Below are 12547 nucleotides of genomic sequence, written 5' to 3' on the forward strand. Positions count from 1 at the left end.
CAATAGCATGCCTTCATAAATGAATGATACCTTCACTCTTTTAAATCTTAAAACTCTAAAGATATTACTCTATTGTCCTTTGGCATCTAATGTTATGAACAAGTATGCAGCAGGCCAGACTTTTCTTCCCCTTATAATACTTATAAGTATCATATTTGCCTGCCTATTTTCTCAATTCTTTCTTTCACCTTGAAGTTATTGACATTCAACAGAGTGTTTTTAAATACTGGTACTTTCTAGTCCTGCAGGATAATCCTACTTCCTATGCCTATTTTGCTAAAGATCACTATTTTTAAAATAACTCTTTTTGTGTCATCACTTCCATAATCAGATGCCTGTTCTCATATACTCTATAAATATATGGATAGTCCCAAACTTAAGATGGCTGACTTAGGATTTTTCAATTTTACTATGATACAAAAGTGAGACACATTCAGTAGGCATTGCACTTTGAATACACACAGAACTATTCTGTTTTTTATTTTCAGTACTGTATTCAATAAATTACATGAAATATTCAATTATAAAATAGGCTTTATGTTAGATGATTTTGCCCAACTTTAGGCTAATGTAAGTGTTCTAAGCACATTTCAGGTGGGGCAGGCTAAGCTAGGATGTTAAGTAGGTTAGGTATACTAAATGAATTTTCAGCTTAAGATATTTTCCATTTACAATGGGTTTATGAAGGAGCATCTATAACTATTTGTGTTTATTAGTGTTCCAGCAGCCAGTGTTTTCTAATGCTCTGCTTTCTTTGACTGCCCTACTCCATGAACATCAATTAATATACGTTTTCTTCATTGGTCTTGACAATGCAACTTCCTGTGCTAGTGGTAACCAAGGAACTCTAAGCATACCATCATAAACAGTGTCCACTTGTCTTTTATGGACCTTTGTCTCCTGTAAATCATTATAATAGAGACTATTAGCTCAAGTCGGCTTAGTGGCAGCCAGGGAACCAATAAAGTTTCTTCTCTTCCTAGCAGGAGGCTATAGTTATAAGAAAAGAATCACATCAGGAGTGCCATCTCCAGGTATTCGTTTTATATTTGTTAAATGAATAAATAAGTTGATAATTGAATGAATGAATGAACCTACTTCTGGCCTCAAAGGTCCTCATAATAGGTAATCTTTAAGATACCTTTCAATCGTGAGATTCTGTAATGTAATTCTCTCCTTACTTAGGGAATTAGGGTACACATTTTCATTGATCTGCCAATGGGATAGCTCAGGGCATATATGCTTGTGCCTTCTTCATTCAAGCCAAATTTATTGCTGAGTTCCATTAGGCCTTTAAATAAGCTCAGTAGAGAGAGTCTGTTCCTGAAGGATTTGAAACTAGCCTAAACTAGCTTCCTCAAATATCCAAGCTTTTATTTATCATCTCTGAGATCTAGAAGCCCACATTGTTCCCCGTTAGTAGTAAAAGCCCAGCGTTTCTATGTACCTTGAACTAACATTGTCTGCTTCTCTCTTTTGTGAATATGACAGTTCTGAGTGTTTCCTCTGTTAACTCCTAAATCCTAAAGAATTTCACATGTGTGGTTTCTCTTGTGTTGCAAGAATGTCCAAATTATGTTTAGATCCCTCAGGACTGAGGAGGGCCTGTTTGTTCTGTGTAACTTGATGTGAAAGACTCCACTGCTTTGAGACTCCAAACTCTGCCCTTGATACCTCAGAACTGAATAGGGCAAGCTTGTCCTGTGTAACCTGGTGTGAAAGACTCCACTGATCAGTCCATTTGCTGCCTGGCCTCTTTATTCTGATGTTCCAGGAGCCTCCCATCATACAGTTCTCCAACAACCAAGGGAAGGGCACAGATGGCAGATGCAGAACTTCAGACACGGCTGAGAATAGTCTCCCTGTCTACCACTTCACAATGGAAGAACGTTTGTTTTCTTTATGGTGCCTGACTTTAAATAAGGTCCCCAAACTATTCCTGGGAATATTAGAATATGAGGCAGCTACTGTAGAGGTTAGCCTTAACCTCTAAAGGTAGAAGCTATGCTTGTTGCTATCTCTCTCAAGTCTGAGGATGTTCACATCCCGAAGTATGATGGAGAAACATAAAATAGTCTAGAAATGGGGGTTAGGCAAATGCAGTCCTTCCTCTCTTGATATGTATTTTCCTGACTAACACTGGATCCTAAGGATTACAAGACAGGGTCATAACAGATTCATGTGCTATGACTTCCAAGGTCCTTTCAATAGAGAATTATTTAGGCACAGTCACCCCAATATGGTTTGGCTCTGTGACCTGACCCAAATCTCATCTTGAACTGTAATCCCCACATGTCGAGGGAGGGAATTGGTGGGAGGCGATTGGAACATGGGAGCTGTTTCTGCCATGCTCCTCCCATGATGGTGAGAAAGTTGTCATGAGATCTGTTTTTTTGATAAGTGTCTGGACCTTTCCCCTGTGTGCTCTCTTTCCTGCCACCTCGTGAAGATATACCTTGCTTCCGCTTCAGCTTCCACTGTGATAGTAAGTTTCCTGCCATGTGGAACTGTGAGTCATCAAACCTCTTTTCTTTATAATTTACCTAGTCTCAAGCAGTATATTTCTAGCAGTACAAAAAAGGGCTGATACACATAACTGGTACCAGAAATGGGATACTGCCATGAAGATAACCTGAAAATGTGGAAGTAACTTTTGAACTGGGTAACAGGCAGAGGTTGGAACAGAAGACAGGAAGATGTGGGAAAGTTTTGAACCTCTTAGAGATTTGCTGGATAATTTTAACCCAAATGCTAATAGTGATATGGACAACGAAGTCCAAGCCAAGGTGGCTTCCAATGGAGATGAGAAACTTACTGGTAACTGTCGTAAAAGTCACTCATGCTATGCTTAACAAAGAGACTGGTAGCATTTTGCCCCTGTTCCAGAGATCTGTGAAATGTTGAACTTGAAAGAGATGATTTAGTGTATCTGCTGGGATAAACTTCTAAGTAGCAAATAATCCAAGAGGTGGCCTGGCTTATTCTGAAAGCCCTTAGTTATATGCATTCACAAAGAGATGGTTTGAAATTAGGACTTATGTCTAAAAGGGAAGTAGAGCATAAGGGTTTCGAAAATTTGCCACATGACCTTGTGGTAGGTAAGACCAATTTTCTTGGGAAAAATTCAAGCCAGCTGCAGAAATTTGCATGAGTGACAAGTAGTTGAATGTTAATAGCCGAGACAATGGGGAAAATGTCTCCAGGGCATGTCAGAAACCTGCATGGTAGCCCTGCCCATCATAGGCCTAGAGGCCCAGAAGGGAAAAATTCCTCTATGAGCCTGGCCCAGAGCCCTGTTGCTCTGTGAAGCTTTGGGACTTGGTCCCTGTGTCCCAGCCACTTCAGCTCCACCATGCCTAAAAGGGGCAAAGGTACAGCTCAGGATGTGCTTCAGAGGATGCAAGCTCCAAGCCTTGGTGGCTTCCATGTGGTGTTGGGCCTCAGTATGCAGAAGACAAGAGTTGAGGTTTGGGAGGCTTCACCACTTTCAGAGAATGTAGGGAAACACCTGAATGTCCAGGCAGAAGTTTGCTGCAGGGGTGGGGCCCTCTTGGAGAAACTCTGCAAGGTCAGTACAAAAGGAAAATGTGGGGTTGGAGCCCACACACAGATTCTTCATTGAGACTCTGCCTAGTGGAGCTGTGAGAGAGAGTCACTATCCTCCAGAGCCCAGAAAGTGAGATCCACTGGTAGTTTGCATCATGCACCTGGAAAAGCCACAGGCACTCAACATTAGCCCATGAAAGCAATGCATCGGCTGTATTCTGCAAAGCCACAGGGGAGGAGCTGCTCAAGGCCATGGGAGCCCACCTCATGTATCTGCATTTCCTGGATGTAAAACATGGAATAGAAAAAGATCATTTGAGGTTTAATATTTAATGACTGCCCTCCTGGGTTTCAGAGTTGCATGGAGGCTGTGACCCTTTTGTTTTGGCCAATTTCTCTCAGATGGGATGGGAACATTTACCCAATGCCTGTACCCCATTGTTATCTTGGAAGTAATTAACTTGCTTCTGAGTTTACAGGCTCACAGGCAGAAGGGACCTGCTTTGTCTCAGATGAGACTTTGGACTTGGACTTTGAGTTAACCCTGGAATGAGTTAAGACTTCGGGGAACTGTTGTAAAGATATGATTGGTTTTGAAATGTGAAAAAAAAAAAAAAAAAACATGAGGTTTGGGAGGGGCTGCAGTGAAATGATGTGACTCTTGGTTCTCATCAAATCTCATCCTCAATTATAATCCCCCTGTGTCAAGGGAGGGACTTGCTGGGAGGTGATTGGCTCATGGGACAGTTTTCATTATAGGGAGGAAGTTCTTTTGAGATCTGGTTTTTCAATAATTTCCTGTCTCTTTCCCCTGAGCTCTCTCTCTTTCATGCCACCTTGTAAAGACATGCCTTGCTTCCTCTTGCCTTCTGCCACGATTATAAGTTTCCTGAGGCCTTCCCAGACATGTGGAAGTGAGTCAATTAAACCTCTTTTGTAAAAAAAAAATAAATAAATTTCCCAGTCTCAAATAGTATTTTTATAGCAATGTAAGAATGGACTGATACAGATAATTGAGTTACAAATTTCCTAACATATCACTTCAGATGAAACTGCAATCACAACGGAAATAAGCTACACTAAAGGTATGGAAAACAAAATGTTCTAATGGCTCTTTCCAAGAAGAAGCAAACCAGGGAAAAATTCTCATTTGCCAAAAGAATGAAAAATCCTGAGACATATGATGTAATAAGAACTTAACTCATCAGTTCTATAGTGTGGATTTAGTGGTTTGAAAGTGGCTGGCTCAAGCACATTAATATCTGGCCAGCTGTGTATATTCTATGTTGGAGGATTTATCTTTATTAAATAAGGTATTTCTCATACACAATCAAAATTATGTAAGATGCCTCATAACTCCTTTCTTTTTTCTCCAGTCTCTTTCTGATTGTTGTCCTAAAGGAAAGGGAGGGAGAATTATATTTCTTTTGTGGGATGAACCACCAGTCCATTTCTGTAGCACTAGCTATATGGGGAGAAGAGAAGGAAGAGCAACACAAAAAAGGAGGAGCAACCCAAAAACATTTTTTAAACAAAAAAGCCAGGATATTGAGGTGCCAGTAAGGAATAGGGCATCTCAAACATTTCTCTACAGAAATGTTTACCCCTTTCCAAACAGAAGCTTCTTTGTTTAGCACATTGGCATACATGTGCTTTTGGAATCCATTTTTTTCCCTCTACTCATATGAGTTTCTCATCCTAGGGAGTGGATTGAGGGAGAGAGGAAATTGCAGTGGTTCCCATATTTGTCTGTGCATTGGAATCACCTGGGGAACTTAAAAACTACTGATGAATATTTCTTCTTCCCTCACCCCCAGATATTATGGGATTTACTTACTCTGAGGTATAAGTTGAGTTTTGGAATTTTCAAATCTTGAAGTAATTTAAATGTACAAACAACATTGGTAATAACTGGCATAGTGGTATCTAAACAGGGGTCTAGACACATCAAAATCATCTGGGAGGGCTAAAAGAATGCATATGCTTTAGTATACTTCTTAGACATCCTGAGTTAGAACCTACTGGTGAAGAGTTTGAGCTCCCAAGTGATTTCTGTGCACACTGTTCAGGAACTGCTGGCAGACAGTAGTGATTATGGGTAACAGCAGTCTTCATTAGCATGGCTATTACCTGAATAAATCGACTGTAACAAATGCCTGGAGCACCTTCTTTCCTTCTCTCTAGGAATCCATGCCTCATACTCCCTTTTACAATTTGGACTGAACATAATTCATTGCCTAAATGCTTTCATTTAAAACTCCCAGCCACCTGACTGTTTTCTACTCTGCATTCCCCCAGGACATACATCCTCTTTTGGTAGTTTTGCACTGCCTACTTCTTACCGTGCTTTCTGTGCATATGCTGATGCTCCAGCTTAATTGAAAGCTTCCCAAGGGCAAACAATTCATTGTATATTTAGTTTGGATTCCACATTACCCTTCCACATTATAGTGTTCTCAGTGTTACAAGGCACAGTACAGACATCACACATGTAGACAAAGATAAGTGGGTTCAAAGCATGTAAATGTAACTTAAGGTAAAATGAAAAAGTATTTTCATTTGTACATAATAATGAATAAAAATACTAAATGGATAAATCATCTTGTGACTGGCAAATATTTAATATTTTGGAGTCTCTGATGTGTATATTGTGTTTCATATTTTATAAAGAACTTTCAAGTTCACCAACTTATGGAATTGCTACTATAACCCACAAAGAAGACAAGGCCGTTTTGTAGATGTGTAAAGATGAGCGTAAAACCCAATCCTCCTAACTTTCACTTCAGGTCATACTTTGCCATTTCCATGACCTCAACCAAGTTCCATAATTCTCACATATATGTCTTTAGTTGTTACCATTCTCCTGAGATCTATACTTCTAATTACATTGAAAATAATTCTACATGCATGTCCTAGTCAACATATCAAACTCATCAGGCCTCAAAGTGAACTCTTATCAGTTGATCGCATCACAAATTATTTCTTCTCAATTCCTATGTTTCAATTTCCCATTAAACAATGTTGCCATTTTTTTCTCATTTTTCATTTCTCCCTTCCATTCACTTTTCTCATTACTTGCAAAGCCCTGTCAATTCAGTTTCAACAATGTTTTCCTTCTATTTCTATCTTCCCTTTTCCATACCCACTGTTATTTACCCATACAGGCAAAATTACAGTAGCTTTTTGAGTAATTCCCCACACTCAACTTATTAAGTCTTCAATTCTCACCTCTCTTTGCCTCTGAAATCTCACTTTTAAACTGTGTATTTAGTCATCACATTCCTTATTCAATGACTTATCATTTCTTAAAGAAAAATTCAATAAACTTTTCGGATCATTCATAGTCTTTCCATAAGCTATCTTTCTAACATTAGCTCTTCATAAATTTTAAATTCCAGCCAGCTGGAACTGTTCACTGTTCCCTAAACAAGTAGATCCTCCATGCCTTTATACACTTTCATAAGTTTGTGCTCCCAGCTTAAATGACCTCTTGCCTAACTGCATTCACACCTTTTTTTCAGAAGAGTAGGTTTAAACCTACTCTTTAAAAAAAGCCCAGTGAAAATGCACTTCTCTTTAGTTGTTTCCAACTCAAGCGTTATTTCTAGCTTGTAACATCTACATGAACCTTTATTTATTTATTTATTTTTACTACGGTAAAAAACACAAAATAAAATTTACTATTACAACCATTTCTAAGTATACAGTTCAGAGGTATTACAGAAATTCACAATGTTGTACAGCTATCACCACCATCCATCCATAACCTTGTAAAACTGAAATTCTGCATACTCTAAGCAATAAGCACCCATTCCTCCTTCCCCTTACCCCTGGCTACCATCATTTTATATATATTTGTCTCAATTACTGTGATGACTCTAAGTATCAGATATGAGTGAAGTCATACAGTATTTGTCTCTTTGTTACTGGCTTATATTATTAGCACAATGTCCTCAAATTTCACACTTGTTGTGTAATGAAGAATTTTCTTTTTTAAAGATTTAATAATATTTCATTTTATGTATAAAACACATTTTAGGTATTCATCTGTTAGGGACACTTGGGTTGCTTTAGCTATAATGAATAATGCTACTGTGAATATGGGTGAACAGTATTTTTTTCAATACCCTGCTTTCAGTTTTGGGGGGTATATACCCAGAAGTGGAACTGCTGGATTATAAACTATTTTTGTTTTTTTTGAGGAAAAGTCATACTCTTCCCACAGCAGCCATACCATTTATATTTACACTGACAGTGAATAAGGGTTCTATTTTCTCCACATTATTATCAATGCTTGTTATTGTATTTTTTTTTAGCCATACAAATGAGTGTGAGGTGGTATCTAATTGCATTATTAATTTGCATTTTTCTAATAAGTAGTGATACTGAGCATTATTTTAATGTGTGTACTGGCCATTTGTATATCTTCTTTGGAGAAATGTCTATTGAAGCCCTTTGGACATTTTTGAATTGGATTTTCTTTTTTGTTGTTGAATTTTAGTTCTTTATATATTCCAGATATCAAAGACCTAAAACAATAAGATTTTTAAAAGAAAATAGAGAAAATACTTTATAACATTTGGTTGGGCAGTGACTTCTGGAACACGGTACCAAAGGCATAGGGAGCAAAACAAAAAAATAGACAAGGTGGGATTCATGAAAATTTTAAAAATGTGTGCATCAAAACAGATGCTACCAACAGAGTAAGAAGGAAACCCTTAAAATGTTAAAAATAAAAATCACATATTTGATAAATGACTGAAACATGCTTTTTAATGGTTAACTTCTTGAGACAGGATGAGTCACAGATACTTACACAAACTCTTTTTTTTTTTTTTTTTTTTTTAGTTCTCCAACAACCAACACACTCTTGAACATTTATAAAAGCTAAAAAGTTTCTGCATTGAATTATATAAAGATTCAAGTGTCCCATAGTAAGTGAGAATGATGATTTTTAAGCTTTTAACTTCCATATTAAATAACTGTTTCCAAATTTATAATGGATGAGTCACTTATTAAAAATATTCCTTAATTTAAAATATTTCTGGGTCTTCTCTATTTTACTTAGTGTAAGAAATCTGTATATTACACATGCCAGACAGTTTCTTTTTTTTCTTTTTCTTTTTTTTTTTTTTTTTTTTTTTTTTTTTTGAGACAGAATTTCGCTCTTGTTAGCCAGGCTGGAGTGCAATGGCTTGATCTCAGCTCGCTGCAACCTCCGCCTCCTGGGTTCAGGGCCAGTTTCTAACTCCCTCTCCTTGCTCACCTGCCTGGGAAACACATCCATTGCCTCATTAAGTTTATATCTGAGTCAAGTCTTAATCAGTGAGAGGGGTTGAAAACAATTTAAATATGTAGAATTCTTTATCTTCAATTTTAATTTTGCTTTTCTATTAAAAATACCTTTTTTATAAGCTATGAATCAACTCCACAATTTAGAAACTTGTAGCTTAGCTGAAAAACTGTATTTTTGTTAAGAGTAAATCAGGATTAAGTATTTTGAGATGACTTTAATTTAAAATTAAAATATTAATATCACTGCTGAAAAGTACATTATTTTATCTGCAATTTAGTTTTAGTGGAAGAAAAAAATTTTTTCTTTACTCTTTCTGGGAATTCTATTTTTGTCAAAACTAATAAGGGGAAATAATAGAAATGGCAATATTTCATAAACTAATAAGAAGTTAGTTTCATAAAGTGCTGTTTTTAACCTATTCACAACTGCAGAATTACTATACAGAATTTAGCTGGACAGGCTGGGTGTGGTGGCTCACTCCTGTAATCCCAGCACTTTGGGACGCTGAGGCGGACAGATAACTTAAGGTCAGGAGTTCAAGACCAGTCTGGCAAACATGGTGAAACCCTGTCTCTACTAAAAATACAAAAATTAGCCAGGAATGGGAGTGAGCTCCTGTAATCTCAACTACTTGGAAGGCTGAGGCAGAAGAATCACTTGAACTTGGGAGGTGGAAGCTGCAGTAATCCAACATTGCACCACTGTATTCCAGCCTGGGCAACAGAGTGAGACTCCAGTTCAAAAAAAAAAAAAAAAAAAAATTAGCTGGACAGTAAATGGGAAAGAAAAAAATGAACTTGTCAAGAATCAATAGAACTTAAAACAGTTCAACATTTTGTTTTCAATTGGGCAAGTTTCTATTATTGATCTGTATATGATATGCAGGTTTTAAAATCAACCTTGGTTTAGTAAAAGATCTTGAAATATATCAAACCCTCTCCTTGTTTGAGGTATATGCTTCACTTTCACCTTCAGAACATTCTGTCATTACTGTTTTCTGACTTCACTGGAAAGTACTGGAGGTATAGCTAGAAATTGCTATAAAATGACACCATCACCATCAACAATTATAAACACCTAATGGTGTCATGGTTTTTAATTCTTTTCAGGAGAACACTTCTTGTTCTTCCAAAAAAAAAAAAATGATAAAAGCCAAAAGTTATTGAAAGAAAAGGAAAAACAGTAACATTCTTGTTATAACTTTGATAACTGACTGGAACAAAGACTGGGTATTTAACTAAACTTATCTGTGCCAAAAGGTAATTCTTTTGAGATATTTTATGACGCCAAACATCAATTCTCCTGAGAATTTTTGTGGAATCAGCAACATAGGCCTATGTTACATATTAGCAATAGGATTATTTAATTTTATCATAAGAATATTCAAATGAATTTATTTTTGGCACCTAATATACAAACCAGTGTATTTGAAATGAGTAGAACATTTTTACTACCAACCAATTTATCAATAGTGAAGGTAAAATATTATTTGGCTAGCTACTTAGACCTGAGGCCATGGCATTTCTCAGGCAAATATCGGACATATCACAATTCCCAGTGTTTCAGTTTCATTATCTTTTCCACTGAAAATACATTGACAAGAAAGAGAAGATTGACACAGAGAAAAGAGACTGGAGTCATAGTTATCACATGTCACTCTTTAGGAATCCAAATATAGTGAATGCAGGGTTTTCCATATGACCATGAATGAAAAAAATTTATTTTTGTCTTTGGAATTCTATCAATGTCAGTCCCATGAATATTGTTGCCAAGATGAGTGGCTTTTTTTTACATTTTATTTCCCCATCGTGTGGAAAGATTATTTTTAAATATGCAAGTGGTCCAAATTTTTCAAAGTGGTATGATTCCCCAATAGATTACATGTATCATTGCTATTGAATTATATAACAAAGTATAATTTTCTTTTTTTGAGACAGAGTCTCACTATGTTGCTCAGGCTGGAGTGCACTGTCACAGTCTTGGCTCACTGACTACCACCTCTAACTCCTGGGTTCCAGCAATGCTCCTGCCTCAGCCTCCTGAGTAACTTGGATTAAAGGCACCTGCCACCACAAGCAGCTGATTTTTATATATTTTTTACTTGGAATGTATTTATTTCCATAATGCATAAGCCAAATCAAACTGATAATCTAGAATAAAAAGTTGAATTATTCTCTTGATCCTAATGTCCTTTATATATATATATATCATATATATATGATATATATATATGATATATATGTGATATATACATGTATATCTATTATATATATATATATTATATATATGTAAGGACACACACATTTTAATATACTTTAGGTTCTGTGGTACATGTGCAGAGAATGTAGGATTGTTGCATAGGTACACAAGTCAATGTAGTTTGCTGCCTCCATTCCCCTGTCACCGATATCTGGCATTTCTCTTCACATTATCCCTCCCCAACCTCCCTACTCCCTGCTGTCCCTCTATTCCCCTGCAACAGACTCTAGTGTGTAATGCTCCCCTCCTTGTGTCCATGTGTTCTCATTATTCAGCACCCACCTATGAGTGAGAACATGTGATGTTTGACTTTCTGTTCTTGTGTCAGTTTGCTGAGAATGATGGTTTCCAGATTCATCCATGTCTCTACAAAGGACACAAACTCATCAGTTTTTTATAGGTGCATAGTATTCCATCATGTATATGTGCCACATTTTCCTTGTCCTGTCTATCATCAATGGGCATTTGAATTGGTTCCAGGTCTTTGCTATTGTAAACAGTGCTGCAATGAACACATGTGTGCATGTGTCTTTATACTAGAGCGATTTGTAATTCTTTGGATACATACCCAGTAATGGGATTGCTAGGTCAAATGGAATTTATTTCTAGGTCCTTGAGGAATCAGCGCACTGTCTTCCACAATGGTTGAACTAGTTTACACTCCCACCAACAGTGTAAAAGTGTTCCTATTTCTCCACATCCTCTCCAGCATCTTTTGTCTCCAGATTCTTTAATGATCACCAATCTAACTGGCATGAGATGGTATCTCAATGTGGTTTTGATTTGCATTTCTGTAATGACCAGTGATGATGAGCATTTTTTCATATGTTTGTTGGCCTAATATATGTCTTCTTTTGAAAAGTGTCTGTTCATGTCCTTCACCCACTTTTGAATGGGGTTCCTTGGTTTTTTTCTTGTAAATCTGTTTTAGTTCTTTGTAGATTCTGGATATTAGCCCTTCGTCAGATGGGTAGATTGCAAAAATTTTTTCCCATTCTGTTGGTTGCCAGTTCAGTCTAATGATTGTTTCTTTTGCTGTACAGATGCTCTGAGGTTTAATTAGATGTCATTTGTCTATTTTGGCTTTTGTTGCCATTGCTTTTGGTGTTTTAGTCATGAAGACTTAGACCATGCCTATGTCCTGAATGGTTTTGCCTATGTTTTCTTCTAGGGTTTTTATGATGTTAGGTCTTATGTTTAAGTCTTTAATCCATCTGGAGTTAATTTTAGTGTAAGGTGTCAGGAAGGGGTCCATTTTCTGCTTTCCTCACATGGCTAGCCAGTTATCCCAATACCATTTATTAAACAGGAATCCTTTCCCCATTGCTTGTTTTCATCAGGTTTGTCAAAGATCAGATGGTTGTAGATGTGTGGTATTGTCTCTGAGGCCTCTGTTCTGTTCCACTGGCCTATATCTCTGTTTTGGTACCAATACCATGCTGGTTT

Source organism: Saimiri boliviensis, chromosome 4 (genome assembly GCF_048565385.1).
Source record: "Saimiri boliviensis isolate mSaiBol1 chromosome 4, mSaiBol1.pri, whole genome shotgun sequence".
Taxonomy (NCBI): Eukaryota; Metazoa; Chordata; class Mammalia; order Primates; family Cebidae; genus Saimiri; species Saimiri boliviensis.